The following is a 21,471-nucleotide window of genomic DNA, read 5'->3' on the forward strand; positions in this document are numbered from 1 at the left end:
CTGCTGTCCTGCCCCTATTTATTTCTTATTTAATACAATTTCAGTGTCTCTAGCTGGCTCAGCATTTGTTACCCATCACTGGTTGTTCTTCAGTAGGTGGTGGTGAACTGCTGCAGACCTTGGCATGCAGGCACATCCAAAATGCTATTAGGGAAGAATTTCCAGGTTTTTGATCCAGCAATTCTGAAGGAATGGCAAGTTTATTTTCCACTCAGGATGGTGAGTGGCTTGGAGGGGAGCTTGCAGGTAGTGGTGTTCTACATGGTGTTTGTGTGGAGTTTGCACATTCTCCCTCTTTCTGTGCGGGTTTCCTCCGGGTGCTCCAGTTTCCTCCCACAGTCCAAAAATGTGCAGGTCAGGTGAATTGGCTGTGCTAAATTGCCCAAAGTGTTCGGTGCATTTGGAGGGATAGTGTGGGCTCAATGGGCCAAATGGCCTGCTTCCACGAACATAAGGATTTTGCTAAGGGATTTGCTTTTCTGTCCCAGCTGGAATTTCTTCAGTGCATTCATGAAGGGGAGAGACTGTTTACCATCTGTGTATGTGTGGGGACGGATTCTGTTACTTAACTCAGGCGGGCACACCAGTGGGTTCACCATATGGGATGACATCTCATTGTATCTTGTTGTTTCATAGAGGCTTCCAAGCAACATCTAACTTGTTAACATACCGAATGTTCATACTGAGGAGAAGCCATTCACCTGCTCCATGTGAAGAAAGGGATTAATTCCGTCACCAATACAACACGGAAACAGACCCTTCGGTCCAACTCGTCCATGCCAACCAGATATCCTAAATTAATCTAGTCCCATTTGCCAGCACTTGGCCTATATCTCTCTCCGCACTTCCTATTCACATACTCCTCCAGATGCCTTTTAAATGGTTGTAATTGTACCAGCCTCCATCACTTCCTCTGGCAGCTCATTCCATACACTCACCACCCTCTGCGTGAAAAGGTTGCCCCTTAGGTCTCTCTTCAATATTTCCCCTCTTACCTTAAACCTATGCCCTCCAGTTCTGGACTCCCCCAACCCAGGAAAAAGACCTTGTCTATTTACCTTATCCGTGCCCCTCGTGATTTTATAAACCTCTACAAGGTCACCCTTCAGTCTCCACTGCAGGGATAATAGTCCAGCCGATTCAGCCTCTCCCTATAGCTCAAACCCTCCAACCCTGGCTACATATTTATAAATCTTTGCTGAACCCTTTCAAGTTTCACAATGTCCTTTGGATAGGAAGGAAACCAGAATTGCACACAATATTCCAAAAGTGGCCTCATGTTACAGCTGCAACATGACCTCCCAACTCTTATACTCAATGCCAATGAAGGAAAGCATACCAAACGCTTTCTTCATTATTCTCTCTAACTGCGACTCTACTTTCAAGGAACTAAGAATGTGCACTCCAAGATCTTTGTTCAGCAACACTCTCCAAGACCTTACCATTAAGTGTATAAGTCTTGCCCTGATTTGTCTTTCCAAAATGCAGCACCTCACATTTATCTATATTAAACTCCATCTGCCGCTCCCAGGCCCACTGGTCCATCTGATCAAGAGCCCATTGTACTCTTGAGGTAATTACCTTCGCTGTCCACTTCACCTCCAATTTTGGTGTTATCTGCAAACTTACTAACTATTCCTCCTGTCTTCACATACAAATATTTTTTTCCTCAACATCAGCTTGGTCTTAGTGATGAGAGACCTTTTACATATTTGAACTGTGAGAAGACCTTTAACATCAGAATGGATTGTCTAATGTCCATAGTGAGCTCTCACTGGGAAGGGGCTGTTCACTGCTCAGTGTTTGGGAAGGAATTTACTCAGTTTTTTAAACATTCAACATATCACTGTGTTTAAACCACATTTGTGGAGGTGATGGCATCGTAATAATTTCAATCTATTAGCAATCCAGAACCCCAGGCCAGTGCTTTTGGGATGTAGGTGAATTCCATTGTGGCAGATGGTGAAATTTGAATTCCGTGAAACATTCAGAATAAAGAACGAGCCTAATAATGACCATGTAATCTTTGCCAATAGTTGTAAAAACCCATCTGGCTCACTTGTGGCCTTTAGGGAAGCAAATCTGTCATTCTTGTATGATCTGGCCTACAAGTGAATAGACCCACTGCAAATATGGGTGACTCTTAAATATCTTCTGGGCAGTTAAGGATGGGCAATAAATAAGCACCCATATATAAATAACCCCAAAGTATGTATTGTGTGTCTATCTATATTCAAAAGAATTCAATTAACACCATTACTCAAAAAATCTGAAAGAAAAGTGGAGAGAGGCTGCACACATGCTTCAGAAACATTTCTGATAATAGGTACAGGTTTGATCATTTATCTTTGTTGCCTCTTAAAGGCTGAATGTGCATTGTAATTTTACAGAAATATGTGGAAGATCTCTTTAAACAAGCTCAAACTAAACAACAGTAAGGTACTGGTGAGATGTTTTAAATTTAATTTACGTAACCCATTACACAAGTTCAAAAGACTACTTGAGACTCAAGAACTGGTGTGAAAAAGTAATGAACACGTCATTCTAATCCAGTTGGTCTGGTCAAAGTTGGACCAGGTCAAACTCCCAGAGCTTTTGTGTATTCATCCTTTTTGACTTTAGGGCTTACAAAATTAATTACATCCACTCACTCTTGTTATTTATTAAAATGGAACACATTGACCCATTAAAGAATCTTGCAAATTATGTAGCGATTCTTTCGGGAGTCTGTACAATGGTCATTTTCTCATGGTTTGTAAATTGCTATCTCATCTCCCTGAGAGATTTAATGACATCTTTATATTTAGTCCTTCACTTGAACTCCTGGCTTAGAGACAAAAATATACATGGTCAGTCCTTTCAGTTAATAATGTATGTCTATGTGTAATTCTAACTACCTTGATATGTGTGCTATAGATCCTTCATTGTCATGGGTGTAAGTTCTATACTGTAGAGTAATGTGTAATAAAGTTTCCTCGCTTGCGCTCTCGCTACAATGTCAAGATTTTTCACTGAAGAATGAAGCCAGAGTCTGATCAATGCTGTATAAAATCTGACATCTACCCAAACAGACTACATTTCTCCTAAAACAATACAAAGGATCTGATATTTTCCAGACCCTTTCCCATCTTCTGACCATTATCCTCCAGTCACAAATCCATTGTGTGTACATTATCCTTCAATAACACTACAGCTTCCACTTTAAAACTTCCACCAATGGAATTGCTGCAAGGGAATCAGTTCTTAAATACTCTCACACTGATTGTGTTAAGGCTTCTTGGAGTAATGCACTGAGCCAAATTTTTCCCATCCGTGATAAATTTTAATAAGATAAACCAGTTTTATTTTTAAATCGAGTCTCTTTGAACCTAATTAAGGCACATCCCTTTCACACACATAGTGCAAGGGATGGTCTACTGTGAGTTGTTCTCTTACACTCTGAATCTGCACTGGAAGGATTCACGCCCCTCATCCGGATTCAGTCCAGCCCTCTCATTCACTCTGATTGGCTGAAGGAAGAACTGCCAAGCTTTGTTCCATCAGCACCGTTCTTTCTTCCTATTGGGTCGGGTCCGCCATCAATCACCCAGGTGCGCAGGCCCTGGGAGCACGTGAGTGACCCTGCGCTCACGATACGCAGGCGCAGAGGCGGGGGGGGGGGGGGGGTGAGTGTCTGAAAGGTGTGGGAAGGTAGCTGGGGGATTGAGTTGGGAGAGTGGCAAAAACCAAGTATTGTCAAAGGGAGCAGCCTTTGCGGAAGGTAGAGTGGGGTGGGGAGGGGAAGATGTCCTTGGTGGTGGGATGTAGTTGGAGTTGGTGGAAGTATTAAAGGATGATGCATTTGATGCAGAGACTGGTAGGCAAGGACAAGGAGGACTCAGTCTTTATTGCACTGGGGGGTTGTGGTTGAGAGCAATGGAACAGGGAGTAGAGGTGGTGTGGTGAAGGGCTGTCTGCATGACAGGGAGGAAAAACATGTTCTCATTTTATTAGGTCGATGTGGACAGCCGGCATCTTAATTGACGGTAGTGTATGGAAGGGCACTTGTGCTGAAGTAATCTTTTTTGTTGAGGGAAAATATGCTGAAGAGCACATACAAATCCATCCTGAGCTTTCTTTCAAAAACTGTTTAAAAAAAACAGTGGGTGTGGTAAATGAGAAACTAAAGCAGAAAAGCTGCTGGAAAAGCTCAGCAGGTTGGGCAGATCTGTGGAGAGAAATCGGAGTTAATGTATCAGGTCTCGTGACCCTTCCTCAGAACTGACACAATTCTGGGGAAGGATCACTCGACCCGAAACGTCAACTCTTGATTTCAGTCCACAGGTGCTGCCAGACCTTTTGAGCTTTTCCAGCAATTTCTGTTTCTGGATCAGATTGCTTCTTGTGGACTGACCGGGATAGGCTTTGGATTTTACAGGTGACTTAGACGCAAGAAATGTACACAAGCCAAGGGAAACGATTGTTCCCTCTGCAATACAGCTTTAAAATTCTGCATCGGTTACGCAAGTTTTCCACTTTGTGGTCTGCGAATTCTATTAGTCATAGAATAATTCAGAATATTTCTTTTCTCATTCTCTTGGTAGAATGGGGAATAAAAACCTAAAGTTGCTTGAGAGACCCAGCAGGGCTGGTAGCATCTGTGGCAAGAGAGAGACAGTCTAGTATGACTCTCCTTCAGAGCTAGTATTCTATTTAGTAGAATGTGGACTTTGCAATGAAAAGATGTGATAATGTTAATTTTTTTTTAAATTCACTCATGGAATGTGGATGTTGTGAATAGGCCAACATTTATTGCTCATCCTTAGTATTTAAAAGAAAAATGATGGGAATGTCAGGGAAAAAAACTGGGTGAGAAATATAAGCTGAAATGATGTCAGCCAAATAGACGACTCATGTGCAGCAGAATCTCCAGTACAGACAGAATGGACCATTGCGAATTCTATATTTTATATTATTCTTTGTTAATTCCTTTTACAGGCCATTAGCAGATTCATAGTCAGGAAAATCAAGCTAGACCTCTCACCGAGATGGTCTCTCGGTACATCAGATTCTGATCATCTCTGTTGGAAGCTGTTGAGAGGGCATTCATCTGCTTTGACTATTGGAAGGGATTTGCACAGCTGGGAAACACTTGCAATAGTGAAAGGCTGTTCACCTGCTCAGAGTGTGGGAAGCAATTTACCTGTTCGTCCAATCTGCGGGCACACCAACACGATCACGATGATGAGGGATTTCTTCAGCGTTCTGCTTCAGAGTACAGCTGTGAAACAGTCAAAGAAGTGGTCCCGGAGCTGCAATTTCGTGCTAATGGGAGACCATTTAGTTGTTCCCATTGTGGGAAGAGATTCAAGAAGTCCTTCTGCCTCAGGGAGCACCAGCTCCCCCACACCCACGAGAGACCATTCAGCTGTCTTCACTGTGGGGAGAGTTTTAGCAAGTCAGGTCATCTCACTGAGCACCAGTAAGTTCGCAGCAAGGACAGGCCATTCAGCTGCTTCCACTGTGGGAAGACATTCACTCAGTCCTTCAGTCCTACCATTTAGTTGACCACAAACTGGTTCACTTCAGTAAGATAACTTACCTGAGTGCAAGAAGGTCTTTAAAAGATGTAGTGAGGTGCTGAGCCATGAGCGCTCAGACAGCAGGGAGAGGCCTTTCAGTTGCTCCTTGTGCTGGAAGACATTCACCCATTCAATCCACCCTCTGAAGCACTAGGGCATTCACACTGGGGAGAGACCATTTTTCTGCTCCATGTGTGGAATGGGATTCATTCGGTCATTACACCTTGTGACACACCAACAAACTCTCACTGTGGGGAGGCCATTCAGTTGCTCAAAGCGTCAGAAATCATTTAGTGACACACCAGTGGATTCACACTGGGGAGAAACCATTCACCTGCTCCAAGTGTGGGAAGGGATTCACTCGATCTTCCCATCTACTGCAACACCGGCGATTCACACTGGGGAGAAACTATTCACCTGCTTGGTGTGTGGCAAGAGACTTGCTTCAACAGGAGCTGCAAAGAAGTATATTCACACTGGGGAGAAACCATTATCCTGCTGTATGCGTCACAAGGGAGATTCTCAATGCATCGAACACCGATGTAGTCACTCCAATAAGGAAAGTTTGATATGTTCTGAATGTGATAAGACCTTTAAAAGGAACGGTGACCTGCTGACACACCAGCGTGTTCACACTGAGTAGAGACTACTCCTCTGCTCTGAGTATGGGAAGCGATTTGTTTACTGATGTGGTGAAACACTGGCATACCTGTACTGGGGAGAGGCCATTCATCTGCACTGGGTGTAGGAAGAGGTTTACTCAGTCAGCCAGCCTGCTGACACACTGGCGAGCTCACAGCTAGGAGAAGCTGTTCACCTGTGCCGAGTGCAGGAAGAGTTTCATGCAGTCGACTCAACTGGTAAGACACTAGCAAATTCGCACTGAGGAGAGACCTTTCAAATGCCTGGACTGTGGGAAATGCTGTAAAACCTTTTGAGGATTTGATCTCTCACCATGGCATTCACACTGAAAAGAGACCGTTCAGGTGCTTGTACTGAAGGGCAGGATTCAAGAAATCATCTGAACTGACTCTACAGGTGCAAATTCACACTTGGGAGAAGTCGTTCATGTTTGTGGGAAGGCATTTACTCACTCAGGCAGCCTGCGGAGGCACCAGCGAATTCATACGGGGAGAAGCCGTTCAGCTGCTCGGTCTGTGCCAAAGGGGTTTCTTGTTTGCACCACCTGCTGAGACACGAGTGTTGTTCGTAAGTCACCAGCAACGTTGGATTTTCTTCTTTGTTTGGCTAAGGGTCACATCCAGGACTAAACCTTCTCTCCTTCCCAGATTTGCATTATCTCTGTTCTCGTTTGCTCTCAGGAACAAGCCCCAGCTTCTCATACTTTCCAGAAAATGTCCCCAGCTTTGGGGTTCAGGAAAGGTATCAGTAACTCACTGGGATTATTAAAGACCAAACCCAGGCTTTTCATCACAATCAGCCACAGGACTTAATGTGTGTCCCACAGTATCTCTCGCTCCTTCGGAATTTGAGTAAAACAGCATACTACAGACCAGGTTTAAATTTCAAGCCACTCAGCTGAAAGTTGTGCAGGTTAGGTGGACTGGCCACACTAAATCGTAATGTCCAAGGATATGCAAGTTACGTGCATTAGCTGTAGGATATGCTGGGTTACAGGAATCAGGTTGGGGGAGGGGGGTCTGGGTGGCATATTCTTCAGAGGGTCGGTGAGGACTTGGGCTGAATGGCCTGCTTCCATACTGTAAGGATTCTGTTTAATGAAACACTGTAGATGACAAGGCAGTGCTGCAGTAGCTGTCAGTCACTGGGTAACAACTTCACCTTGAAACCAAAAGGTGCGGTTGATTTTCCACTTCATAGAACAATCCAGGTTCATGTTTCAGTGCAGACCCTAGGGCATGTCTCCCTATCAGAGGTACTATGTTTCAACCCTGTCTGGTTGTTCAGTTGGACGTAACAAATACAATGGCCGTGATTCTGAAGGAAATCAACGGATTCTTCCTGATATGCTATCCCAACAAGGATTTGATGGCTCTGGTCATCTGGCGATGGCCTGATTCCCAGACTATTAATCCAGAAACCTCGGAAATGTTCTGGGGACCCAAAATGGCAGATGGTGAACTTTGAATTCAATAAAAACAATTTGGAATTAAGAGTCTGATGTTGACCGTGAAACCATTGTCAATGCTCAGTGGTTAGTACTGCTGCCTTGCAGAACCCAGGTTCAATTCCAACCTCTGGCAACTGTGCAAACTCCACACAGACTTTCTCCCCATATAACGTTTCCTTCCACAGTCGAAAGATGTGCAGGTTAGGAGGGTTGGCCATGCTAAATCGCCCATAGTGTCCACAGATGTGCAGGCTAGGTGGATTAGCTAATGGGAAACGCAGGGTTACAGTGATAGGTCCAGTCTGGCTGCGATGCTGTTTGGAGGGTTGGTGTGAATTCCATGGGCTGGATTGTCTGCTTCCACACTGTGGGAATTCTCTGAATTGTCAGGAAGGAGAAACAACTGGTTCACTAATGTATTTTAGGGAAGGAAACTGCCATCCTTAAGCTGGTCTAGTGCACAGCATTGTGGTTAACTCTTACCTGCCCTGGGCAGTTCGGAGTGGACAGTAAATTCTGGCCTAACCAGTGATGCTCTCGTTCCTGTGCATGAACTTTTAAAAATTGCTATGGACCAATTGTTGTGATTCCCAACAGTGATTTCACTGCAAAAGTACTTCTTTGCTGTGAAGCACTTTGGGACATCCTAAAAGGTTTGATAGGCACTGCATAAATGAACATGGCTTCTCCGTGTTTTGCCTGTAATGGAAACTGCCTGAACACTCTTGGCACAGTAAGACCTTTGCTGTTCTGACACATGGGTGTGCATCAATGAGGCTGACATCCTTGCTCACTGTCAGCTGCACTTGTGTGGAAAGGAGATGTGGAAAGAGCTGGTCTTTCCTGTGGAGGAACAGAGCCTTGTGCTTACCCTCAACAGTGCACAGCTCTTCTTGTGCTTTTGGTTCGCACAGGATCAAATTTAGATTAGATTAGATTTTTTAGACTCTCTACAGTGTGTAAACAGCCCAACGAGTTCACACCGACCCTCCAAAGAGTAACCTACTCAGACCCATTCCCCTCTGACTAATACACCTAACACTACGGGCAATTTAGCATGGCCAATTCACCAGACCTGCCTACCTTTGGACTTTGGGAGGAAACCGGAGCACCCAGAGGAAACCCACACAGACACGGGGAGAATGCGCAAACTCCATACAGACAGTCGCCCGAGGCTGGAATTGAACCTGGGATTGCTGTGAGGCAGCAGTGCTAACCACTGAGCCACCGTGCAGATGTAGTGAACAAATTAAAGATAAATGTTTTGAGTGTGGCTGCAGCTTGTTAGCTCATACCTTGGGAGAAGAGAACTCTTGAATCCATGGTGTTATTCCCCCTTCTCAGGTTAGGTGAACTGTTTTCCTTCCATATTAGTACAGAACCCAAAGCTTTGAATTTGTTGTATTATCCCTGTTATCTGTCTGTATCATTGATGTGCTGAGAACTTTAAATCCCTAGTGTTATCTCCGTTTTCTGCATGGGCTATGTACCTTCCATTATAGTAAGCTGAGGGCTGTAAATTCACATTACCATCCCTGTTTTCAGGATGTGTTAACTATCCTCTGTCTGTATTGTTCGAGCTGAGAGCTCTGAATCCTTGGTATTATCCCTGTTCTCCATTCGAGTAATGGTCCTCTATTATTGAAGTGCTGTTAATAAAGTCACTAAAATACAATTGGTTATTGGAAGTTTGATTACCTCGTGTCTGAAATCATTAGATTCAGTATTTTGAGTGAATAAGGTGAACAAAGAAACACATCATGACCCAGCCGTCCAGCTCAATATTCAAAAGAGACAGTCTGTTATCTAAATCCTCTAGAAGATAGTCACTCCTCTAAGAAACCCTTGAATCATTGGTAAATATCTTGCATATGTGACTGCGTTCCAGCTGTCAGTTTCTGTTATTTGGACAGAGCAGTCACTCAAGCTAAAAAAAACAGTTTGGGTCACAGCTCTGGTCACTGCATTACAGGCAGTATGTCATGACACTTCAGAGAGCACAGCAGATATTTATCTGGATAATCAACAGAACTGGTGAACTTTAGTGATGAGGAAAGATTGGATCGGCTGCATTTGTTTTCTGTGGGATTGAAGAAGTTGAGGGGATTGGGATCCAGACAGAGTGGATAGGAAGGGCCTATTTCATTCACAAATTAATAACCAGAGTTATGAGTTTAAAGTAATTGTTGACAGGATTAGAGAGGAATGAGGGTGGAGGTTTTTCACCTGGAGCGTGGTGGGTGGTCTGGAACTTGTTGTCTTAAAGGGTCATAGAGGCAGAAACCCTCAACATATTTAACAAATACTCTGCTCTGCAACTGAGGTGCTATGACCCTGGGGCTACAGACCAAGCAGGACAGTGAGCTTAGACTGGAGAGCTCATTTCCAGCCAGTAAATATTGAATACCTGTATCTATATTTTAATATGTGATGCTGAATGTGACCTCAGTCAACACAAGGATATCTCATCAGACCTTCCCATGACGTCAGTAATATCAGCCGAATCCACAGAGTCTCTCCCAACTTCTCAAACCATGCAACCATCCTTGTGAGTATAACTTATTGTTGGATTACATTGTCCTGGTGTCTGCCTCCAAACAAGTAGCTCAGATGCTGGAATTCTGAAACAAACACAGAACAGTAGATAAATTAGCAGATCTGACAGCATCTGCAGACAGAGGAAGAGTTCCACTTAGGGTCCAGGAGGAGTTCTGACAAAGAGTCATACAGATTTGAAAAGCATTGACTCTGTTGCTCTCTCAACAGCTGATGCCAGACCGACTGAGTCTCTCCAGCTTTCTCTGTGTTTGATCCAGACGGGTCAGTGTCACGACATTTCGGGGAGTCAGGTTTCATTCACTTCTAGATCTGCATGACAGGTAAAACTGTAGATGGTTCTTAAGTGAGGAGTCCTCTGGTTCCTTGTCAAATATTAGTCAGGATTCTGAAATCCTGTTTTCTTACAGTCCATCCAGGAAACCACACACTGAGTATAAAATCTTTAGCAGGGTCAGTGTTGAAGTTCCATGGCAGGGGAGATCATAGAATAATTTTTTTCTTCTGGATTCCCTACTGTATGGAAACATGCCCTTCAGCCCAAGTCCACACCGACCCTGCAAGGAGTAACCCACCCAGACCCTACCCTATATTTACCCCTGATTTAGCATAGCCAATTCACCTGACCTGCACATGTTTGGAAACTGGAGCAAACCCTTGCAGACACAGGGAGAATGTGCAAACTCCACACAGACAGTCGCTCGAGGTGGGAATCGAACCCGGGTCCCTGGTGCTCCGTGCTGCCCCAACGGTCAGGATCATCCCCCTCTGAATATTTTTCATTGTCTTATCCCTTCCTGGGATATGCGTTGTAAGAAATAGGAATAGGAGAAGGCCATTCAACCTCTTGAGCCTTCATTTAATGGGATCAGGCTGATCTGACACTCCTCAAGTCTACTTTCCTTAGCTTTCACCATAACCTTGACAGGGCCTGACAGTATACTTATAAATTCCTTATAGAATTCACTGGGAAGTCCATCAGGACCGGACGCCTTTCCACCCTGAAGCTGCCTCACAGCTTCCTGCACTTCTTGCTCTGATAATGGGGCATTGAGAAAGGACTGTTGTTCGGGTGTCACACCTGGGAGCTTCAGATCTCTTAAAAAAGGATTCCATTTTGGCCTGCCCCTCCTCACAATTCTCAGACTGATATAACTTAGAGTAGAATCTCTGGAACGCCACATTAATCTTTTTAGAATCACATGTTAGGTTCCCAGACCCTTCCCTAATTGCTTTCTGGCAAGGTATGCTAAGTATTTGCCTGGCTTGTCACCATGCTCGTATAACCTTTGTTTTGCAAAAGCCAGCTCCTTCTTTGCCGTCTGCGTGAGCACGGAATTTAGTGTAGATTGCATTGCCGTAATCCTCTGTCGTTTGGCCAACGAAGGTCTGTCAAAATAGGCCTTCTCGGCTGCCTTCAACCGTGCTTCAAGGATACGTTGCTGCTCACCCTTCTGCCGCTTCCTACTTGTGGAATATGAAATAACTAACCCTCTGGCATAAGCTTTGGCAGTTTCCCAGAGAACAGATGAGCTATCAACCGAGCCTATGTTGATGTCTAGGAATGCCCGAAATTCCCTAGAGAAATACTCCACAAACGTACTGTCCATGAGAATAAAGGGTACATTTGCTAGTACCTTGAATCCACTGTAACATCCTTAATTTTAACCATGAGGAACACTAGACCATGATCAGAGATGGCAATACTACCAAACGTACAGGATGCCACCAGATCCAGGGTTACCGCAGGGGTCAGGAAAAAAATCAATCCTCGTGTGACATCTGTGCAGATTGGAGAAAAACGTGAAATCCCTACCTGTAGGGTGGAGACACCTCCAGACGTCCACCAATCCTAATTCCCAACACAAACCCAATAACTGTTTAGTTTGTGCAGAGGGTATCGAGGGACCTTTAGGCAACCTGTCTACTGTGGGGTACATGAGGCAGTTAAAATCTCCCCCTATAATGATGTGCTGAGACTTGAGACTTATCAGTTTAGAAAAAGCATCTACCAAGAATTTAAGAGGATGAGCTGGGGGACAATAAACATTTAAAATGCCATATTCTTCCCCACTTATCAAGGCTTTGAGTATTACAAACCTCCCGTGTGTGTCTTTAACACATTCCACCAATTTAAATGAGAGATTTTTCCTTACCAATATAGCCACTCTGGTATTAAATGATGAAAATTAAACTCGGTCAAGGCCATTCTGCTGTAATTTCAGATGCTCCTTGTCATCCAAATGTGTCTCCTGTAACAAAGCAATATCCACCTTCTCTTTTCTAAGACTCAAGAGTACCTTCTTCCTCTTAATTGGTGAGTGACTTCCCTTGATATTCCAGGTACACCATTTAATCAAATCATTAGCCATAATCTTCTGCAATTACGTTTAAATTCCAGAGAGGAGGAACCCAAACCACAAATTGCTGAGTCTTAGTGTTGCCTGGTCCACCAAATATAAAAACAACATAAACTAAAACCACTACATTTAACAAACATACAAAATTATTAAAAATAAAAAAACAACAAAAACCAGAAAACAAACCAACATATAAAGCGCCAATAGCGCTGAGTAGGGGAACTCACCCCCTGCCCGGAGGGGGCAACTACCTGTCCTGAACTGCCCATAAATAGGCATCTAACCATCTCAACCACCTTCACTTCTCCCAGCCAGAGCAAGCACAAGCTAAAAAGAATAAACACCCTATAGAATATTAATATGAATAAAAAACATTCTTTTATAAAAAAAAGGGGAATAAATACCCCACCCATCCTTTGGTATGTCCTAACTTAGAAATTTAAAATGTACATCTTATCCACCGCCAGACATAGCTTGAACCAAATTATTATCAATAAAGGAAAAAAAAGGGGAAAAACAAAGCTCCAACCAGACTTCCTCCATTTCTTTTACAGAATGATAAACACATACCCAAGCAACAATATTTATACATACTACAATTGTTTAAATTAGGTTAGTTTGTCCACAAAGTCTCTTGCCTTCTCCGATCTGTCAAAGGGATGCATGGATCCATCTAAGGTGACCTGAAGCACTGCCGGATATCTCAGAGAGTATTGAATCCCTGGCTCCTTCAATCTTCTCTTGACACCATCATACGATTTTCGTTTCTGGATCACCGCTGCTGAAAAGTCCTGGAAAAACATGATCTTAGAGCCCTCGTAAATTAGGGCCTTTGGATCCTTCCCCTGGAGTCTGGAAGCCTCCATGACTCTCTCCTTATCCCGGTAATGATGGAACTGCACCAGGAAAGGACGAGTGCATTGACCCAGACCCGACCTCTGTGCTGCGACCTGGTGAGCCCTCTCTATCTTCAATCCTCTCATGCCAGTCTCCAAGTCAGGGAATTTCGGAAGCCAATCTTCAACAAATTCCGCAGGCCGCTCACCTTCCTTACCCTCAGGCAGACCGATGATCCGAATGTTTTTTCTCCTGCCCCTGTTTTCAAGATCATCCACTTGGTCATGCAAATTACGAACCTGCGTCTTCAGGGCTTGGATCTCTTCCTTGAATGAACTGGCATCAGCTTCCACCACAGTGACCCTGTGCTCCACCTCATCCGTCCTCTTCTCCAGGCCTCCCAGCTGCTGCTCATGCTTCTGCAGCATGAGAGTGACTGGAGCCAGCTTCTCTTCAATCTGTTTCCCCAACATCCTTGCAAGAGTTTGAGAGCTGGTTCACCAGGTCCTGGAGAGTAATCAGCTCTGAGGCTGAGCTGCAGGCCCGGCCTCAGATGCTCCTCCTCCCTTTTTAGGCATTTCTGGACAGTTGAAAATACAGGTAAGTCAATTTTTAAATGTTTCTTGGGGCTCCACAATCTTTCCAACGCCCCAAGAAATCCTGATGACCTGGGTTGGGTGGGTAAAGGACCGTCCTGCTCCTGCTGCGATGCGAAGCTCTGCAGTGTGATCTTCTCAGATCGCCGCCATCTTAGATCCCCCCCCAAAATGCCTTTTAAATGTTGCAATTGTACCAGCCTCCACCACCTCCTCTGGCAGCTCATTCCATACACGTACCCATCTTCTTAAAATCTTTCTCCTCTCACCTTAAAAATATGTCCCCTGCCATTCACCTTATCCATACCCCTCATTATTTTATAAACCTCAATAAGGTCACCCCTCAATCTCCTACACACAGGTGAAAAAAGTCCCAGTCGATCCAGCCTCACTCAAACCGTCCTTTCCTGGCAACATCCTGGTAAATCTCTTCTAAACCCTCTCCATATTAATATCCTTCCCATAACAGGACAACCAGAACTGGAAACAGTACTCCAGAAGAGACCTCACCAACACCCTTTACAACCTCAACTCCTATATTCATAGGTCTGAGCAATGAAGGCAAGTATGCTAAATGCCTTCTTGACCACTTTATCCATCTGTCATACAAACAATTATGTACCTGAACCACTAGGTGTCTCTGTTCTGCAGCATTTCCCAAGCCGTACTTTTAATTGTATAAGTCTTTTAAGATTCCCTACAGTGTGAAACAGGCCCTTCGACCCAACCAGTCCACACCAACCCTCCGAAGAGTAACCCATTCCCAGACGTGATTAGATTACTTACAGTGTGGAAGCAGGCCCTTCGGCCCAACAAGTCCACACCAACCCCTAAAGCGCAATCCGTCCAGACCCATTCCCCTATATTTACCCCTTCACCTAACACTACGGGCAATTTAGCATTGCTAATTCACCTAACCTGCACATTTTTGGACTGTGGGAGGAAACCGGAGCACCTGGAGGAAACCCACACAGACACAGGGAGAATGTGCAAACTCCACACAGAGAGTCAACTGAGGCGGGAATTGAACCTGGATCTCTGGCACCATGAGGCAGCAGTGCTAACCACTGTGCCACCATGTTCCCTCTGACTAATGCACCTAACACTATGGGCAATTTAGTATGGCCAATTCACCTGACCTGCACTTTTTTTGGACTGTGGGAGAAAACTGGAGCACCCGGAGGAAACCTATGCAGACACGGGGAGAATGTGCAAACTCCACACAGACAGTCGCCCGAGGCTGGAATTGAACCTGGTACCCTAGTGATGTGAGGCAGCAGTGCTAACCACTGAAGCACCTTGTCTTTATTTGTATTACCAAAACATAATATCTCACATACATCCAAATTAAACTCCACCTCCCACTCTTCAGCCCATAGACCCATCTGATCACAATTTCTTTGTAATCTTAAATAATCTTCTTCTCAAAACTCACTAATCTTCTTCACTGTCCACTATACCCCCAATCCTGGTGTCGTCCGCAAACTTACTAACCATGTCTTCTATATTCTCATCTAAATCATTTATATAAATGACAAATAAAAATGGACCCAGCACTGATCCCTGCAGTACATGGCTCGTTGCTGGTTTCCCATCAGTAAAACAACCCTCCACCGTCACTCTCCATCTCCTGTCATTTAACCAATTTTGTATTCGATTAACAAGTTCACCATCAATCCCACATGATCTAACTTTACTAATTAATCTATCAAGCAGAACCTTGTCAAAGGCTTTACTAAAATCCAAGTAAACAATGTCCACCACTCTGCCCTCGTCAATCTTTGTAGTTTCTTCCTCAAAAACCTCAATCAAATTTGTGAGACATGATTTCCCTTACATGGACCAATGCATACTATCCCTAATCATTCCTTACATCTCCACATGCATATAAATCTTATGTTTCAGAATCACTTCTAGCAACATCTGGGGCAGCACGGTGGTTCAGTGGTTAGCATTGCTGTCTCACAGCGCGAGAGACCTGGATTTGATTCCAGCCTAGCATGACTGTCTGTGTGGAGTTTTCACATTGTCCCTGTGGGTTTCCTCCCACAATCCAAAAATGTGTAGGTTAGGTACATTGATTAGGAGTAAATATAGAATAATAGGATGGGGAATGGGTCTGAGTGGGTACTCTTTGGCGGGTAGGTGTGGACTTGTTGGACTGAAGGGCCTGTTTCCACATTGTAGAGATTCTATGATTTTCAAGAACCATCACCAAAGTCAGACTCACAGGCCTATAGTTCATTGATTTCCTTGAATCTCTTCTTAAACAAAGGCACAACATTAATCACACTCCAGTCATTCAGCACCTCACCCATGTTTACAGACAATACAAATATTTTTGCAGTCATCAGCAAACATCCCCACTTCTGGTCTTATGATGGAGGGAAGGTCATTGATGAAGCAGCTAAAGATGGTTGGGCCTAAGAAAGTACCCTAAATAACTCCTGCAGAGATGCCCTGGGACTGAGATGATTGACCTGCAACAACCACGACCATCTTCCTATATGTGACTCTAACCATCAAAGAGTTTGCTCTCTGAAACCCATTGATTATAGTTTTGCCAGGGCTCCTTGATGCCACACTCTGTTGAATGCAGCCTTGATGTCAAGGGCTGTCACTCTCACCTCACCTCTGGCGTGTGACGCTGTGATTTTCAGCATGATGATGATGGAACAGAAGTATACATCAAACTCAACAGAACTAATTTGTATTTCTATCGCAATTTTAATGGAACATAATAGCCTGAAGGCTTTCACAGGAATTTTACAAAGCAATGTTGGACAATGAGCCATGTAAGAATATACGTAAGCAGACTAAATGGTTGGTCATGCAGGGAAGTTTTAATGAGTACCTTAAAGGAAAGTGAGGTGGGAAGGTTAAGGAGAAAAATTCCACAATTTGGGCTGAAAGAACAGCCAGGAGAAAGTGAGGACTGCAGATACTGGAGATCAGAGTTAAGAGTGTATTGCTGGAAAAGCACAGCAGGTCAGGCAGCATCCGAGGAGCAGGAGAATCAATGTTTCGGGCATAAGCCCTTCATCAGGAACAAAATAGATTCCTGATGTCCGAAACATTGATTCTCCTGCTCCTCGGATGCTGCCTGACCTGCTGTGCTTTTCCAGCACCACACTGTCGAGTCTGAAAGAACAGCCACCTATGGTGTAGGGATTAAAATCAGGAAAGCTCCAGAGGCTTGAATTCTATGAGCACAGAGATCTCAAAGTACTGTGGGACCGGAGGGGTGACCACATCCTTGGAGAAAAACACAGATAAGAATTTAAAACATGGAGACTCTGGACCCCTTTGTTCCCTGTTGACTGGGCCATCGCCATGCATTCCTGGCCACCTCCCATATTTGACCCACCAGTTTCTTGAGCTCATTGAAAGATCTGTTGCCCAAATCCTAACACAGATAATATTAGAATTAGGTTTATTGTGTACTGAAGTTACAAAACAACATGAGTATAGTGAAACAACATGGCACATAGCATCATCTTGGCTGTAAAGTACCTCGGCACAAAAAAATAGAGAAAATAAAGAAAAAAGGTTATACTACATTACACATATGCATAGTATAAGATAAATTAGGAAAATAAGAAATAAGGCTAGAGAGATACACATTACACTCTTTCTATAAACACTTTCATGTGGTCTGACCGGGCCCCACTATTGCCCAACCAAAAGCTACCTTCGCTTCAGGATGCAGGCTGCCATTCCCGCTGTGCTCTGCTCTGGGCCACTGACTGCCCCTGATTTGCTGCTGCCCCTCAGGCTGCCATCCCCGCTCTGTGCCACTGCTGTCCCCGCACTGCTGCAGGCCCATTGGCCACTGTCCCCACTATGCCATGGACCACTGGCCAAAGAGGAAAAAAGACAGAAGAGAGAAAAAGGGGAGACAAGAAAAGGAATTGACGGGACAGACCTTCAATATTCTGTCCTATTCGCATATCACCCTAGTGCTCTTCAAGTCTCCTAACAACATCTCATATTTAATGTTATCATCACTGTTTTCAATTTCTGTATGGTCCTTCTCACTTCCAGTGTTTGTGAAATCCTCCAGCTCCCAGCCCTCTAAGATATCTGTCCTAACACTGACCTCTTGCACGACCAATATTTTAACTACACCATTCGTAGCTGTACTTCCAGCTGCTGAAATCATGTTGCAGTGTAATTCCCTTCTTAAAGAACTTTACTTGTCTACCTCTCTATGTCCTTCTTAAGATGTCCCTTAAAATTTATCTTTTAATCATGCTTATGCCCTATTTTTCCTTTTTGTGACTCTGCAATACTGTTTGATAACTCTGCTCAGGATATTTTCCTGAGGTAGAAGTGCATCATGAAGTTGAGATGAGGTTGCACATGTTGAAACCATAATTACTTTTCTTTATTTCTCATTTTTGGTTTGGAACTATAGTTAAGAATTGGTTTTGAACAGCAAATTGTTTTATTTTAAAGGAGAGAACGCAAGACCGGTGTTTGTGTTGGGAACTGGCCTGGAAAGATAATGAACACACTGCTTTCAGAATACTGTAGATAGACCAGTACCAAGATATTGATATGCCCCAGGGATGTTGAATTATTCAATCAAGGGAGGACCAGTGCTGGCCAGCCAACCACTGAGAAAAGCCAAAGGGGGTCTGGATTTTGATTTGTTTTTCAGCAGGAGGCAGTCTTGCTTTGGAAGCTGCAATTTCTTTTTTGCTCTCTTCAGTTAATTCTCCAGTTATTGACTTTTTCAAAGTCCTGAGAAAAGAATCCCAGTCTGTAAAAAATCAGGAAAAGCCTCTGGAAGTTTGCACAAGCTGTTTGTATTGACTGGTGACTTCAGAATTCAAACAAGACATCTTATGTGCCTGTATTATAACCTAATAGATTTTGTGAAAGCTTGGCATTGTTGATATGGTTATCAAACTGGCGAATTATGATTCTTTTTAAAAATATATTCCTAAATTCCTAAATGTTTGTCTTTGTGAAAGTAGTAGTTGGTGATGAAAGAAACTTAGATTATGGATATTAATTAGATTGCCTTGATGTTCATTTGGGTTCTTTAGAGAAACATTATTGATAATAAATTGTTAGTTTTTGTTTTAAGTCACAAACTTGATGTCCATGATTAGTCATTTGTAAAGTCTGACTAGAAACAGTTGGCCAATTTTTAGGGTCATCAAGTGATTCCATTTCACAGGGTTGTGAATCAAGTGTTAGCAAGTCTGATTTGGACTGGCTTTTATCCCTCTGGGGCTTGGGGTCTGGAATCTTGGAACTTGATTGCATTTTAAATAAATTAGTGGAGTCAAAGACCCATATTTGGGAAGCTTTCCCTGTTCAAAAGAATAGGGAAGAAAGTAATAGAGGAAGGAATTAATGTGGGAAATCGTAAATAGATAATGACAAGAATTATCTATAATGACAAGAGCAAATCAGCAGATAAGGCTAGAGGTTATAAAATGAATAAAGGACAACACTTAAGGTATTGTACTTGAATGCGTATAGCATTTGAAACAAACAGATGAATTAGTAGTACAAATTAAAGATTAAAATCAGCTGTTACTGGGTTGTGGCTGCATGGTGACATGGATTGGGATCTCAAGAGCTTCTGAAGAATATATGATATTTCAGAAGGATAGGGAGCTGAGAATGCTTGAAGGAGTGTCTCTTTAAAGAAAAAGGTAAACGAGCACAATAGAGAGGGATGACCTAAATTCAGGAAACCAGGTTATAGAAGCAGTCTGGATAGATGTGAGGAATGATAAAGGCAAGAGGTAACTTATGGGAGTTGTGTACTGTCCCCTCACAATAACTACATGGTAGGACAAGGTTTCAAAGAAGAAATAATGGGAGCAACAATTATTATGGGGTACATTAATGTAAATATAGACTGGAACATTCAGATGGAAACATATAAAACAGGTGAGGAATTCATTAAATGTTGTCAGATCAATTTCTTAGATTAGCATTGTATATCACTAACCAGACATCAGGTTAAACTATACCTGGTTTCGACCAAGGAGATAGGATTTGCAACAGACCTCATAGTGAAAACACCTCTGGATAGCAGTAACCATAGTATGGTTGAATATTACCTACAGTTTAAGGGTAAAAAGTGTGGGTACAAGACTATTATTTTTGAATTTAAGCAAGGGCAATTATGAGTCTTTGAAAGCAGAGCTAGTGAAAGTGAACTGGAAATTTAAGTTTTGGCTTAGATCAATAAAGATGCAATGGTACGTATTTAAAGGTATGTTCCAGAAAGCACAGAATATGCACAGAAAATTCTAAGGGACAGACCCATCACCTGTGGTTAAATAAAAAAGTTAAAGATAGAATCAAAGTAGAAGAAAATATGCAATTGTATAAAGATAGATGAAAGGTCAGAAGATTGGACAGAATATAAAAAATCTTAAGAAAGAAAGCAAAACATTATTAAAACCTAGGGAAGAAATCAGGTTACAAAAGTTAGCAAAAAATTATAAAAACAATGAGGAAAAGTTTCTTCAGAAAGGAGAATTAACAAAGTAAGTATTGGTCCTGTAGAAAATAAGTCTTGAACTTAGTAATGGAGGACAAAGAAATGGCAGTGAAATTGAACAGATAGTTTGCACTCCAAAGAGAAAATGCTGGAAAATCTCAGCAGGTCTGGCAGCATCTGTAAGGAGATAAAAAAGCTGACATTTCGAGTCTAACTGACCCTTTGTCAAAGCTTTGACAAAGGGTCAGTTAGACTCGAAACGTCAGCTCTTTTCTCTCCTTGCAGATGCTGCCAGACCTGCTGAGATTTTCCAGCATTTTCTCTTTTGGTTTCAGATTCCAGCATCTGCAGTAATTTGCTTTTATTTAGATAGTTTGCACTGGTCTTCACAAGACAGGATTCAAGTAACGTCCCAGTAATCAGGAGTTGAAAGGGGGTGGGGAGGAGGGGGGTAAAGAGTTCAGGAAAATTACAATTACCGTAGAAGCAATACTCTGTAAATCATTGGAACAGTAGTCGATAAATCAGCAGATCCTGACGGATTTCATCCTAGGGTCTTAAAAGAAGTAACTGGTGAGATAGTTGATACATGAGTTATACTTTTCTAAAACTCATGATATTTGAGGAAGGTACCGTTAAAATGGAATATAACTAATGTACCTTCTTCATTCAAAAAGCGAGGCAGAAAGTAGGAAACTACAGGCCAGCTAATATTACATCTGTCACAGGAAATATGTTAGAAGCTATCCCTAAGGCATAATGATAAGGCATTTGGATAAATCAAGCTAATCAGACACATGAAACATGTTTTTGTCAGAAGGAAATCACATTTATTTAATTTGTTGGAGAGAAACTTCAAAATGCTTCAGTGCAAAAGTAGAATTATACAATCCCTACAGTGTGGTAACATGCCCTTCAGCCCAACAAGTTCACACTGACCCTCCGAAGTGTAACCCACCCAGACCCATTCGCCTATTCCTCTACATTTACCCCTGAC

At 43.0% G+C, this 21,471-nt stretch overlaps 3 protein-coding genes across 3 annotated transcripts in view; 2 read left to right on the top strand and 1 right to left on the bottom strand.

Moving 5' to 3' along the window:
- LOC140457168 (uncharacterized) overlaps nt 1-9,328 on the top strand; it is a 55,177-nt gene extending 45,849 nt beyond the window's left edge. Inside the window, exon 5 of the mRNA XM_072551229.1 lies at nt 4,978-9,328. The gene's annotated coding sequence lies outside the window, so the exon portion shown is untranslated. The remainder of the gene's footprint in view (nt 1-4,977) is intronic.
- Nucleotides 1-21,471, bottom strand: part of LOC140457217 (uncharacterized) — a 132,294-nt gene that overhangs the window by 89,551 nt on the left and 21,272 nt on the right. The window lies entirely within an intron of this gene.
- The window catches only part of LOC140457204 (uncharacterized), a 62,814-nt gene that overhangs the window by 1,197 nt on the left and 40,146 nt on the right, over nt 1-21,471 (top strand). The gene's annotated exons all lie outside the window — the stretch shown is intronic.

This window comes from Chiloscyllium punctatum, chromosome 31, assembly GCF_047496795.1.
Source record: "Chiloscyllium punctatum isolate Juve2018m chromosome 31, sChiPun1.3, whole genome shotgun sequence".
Lineage (NCBI taxonomy): Eukaryota > Metazoa > Chordata > Chondrichthyes > Orectolobiformes > Hemiscylliidae > Chiloscyllium > Chiloscyllium punctatum.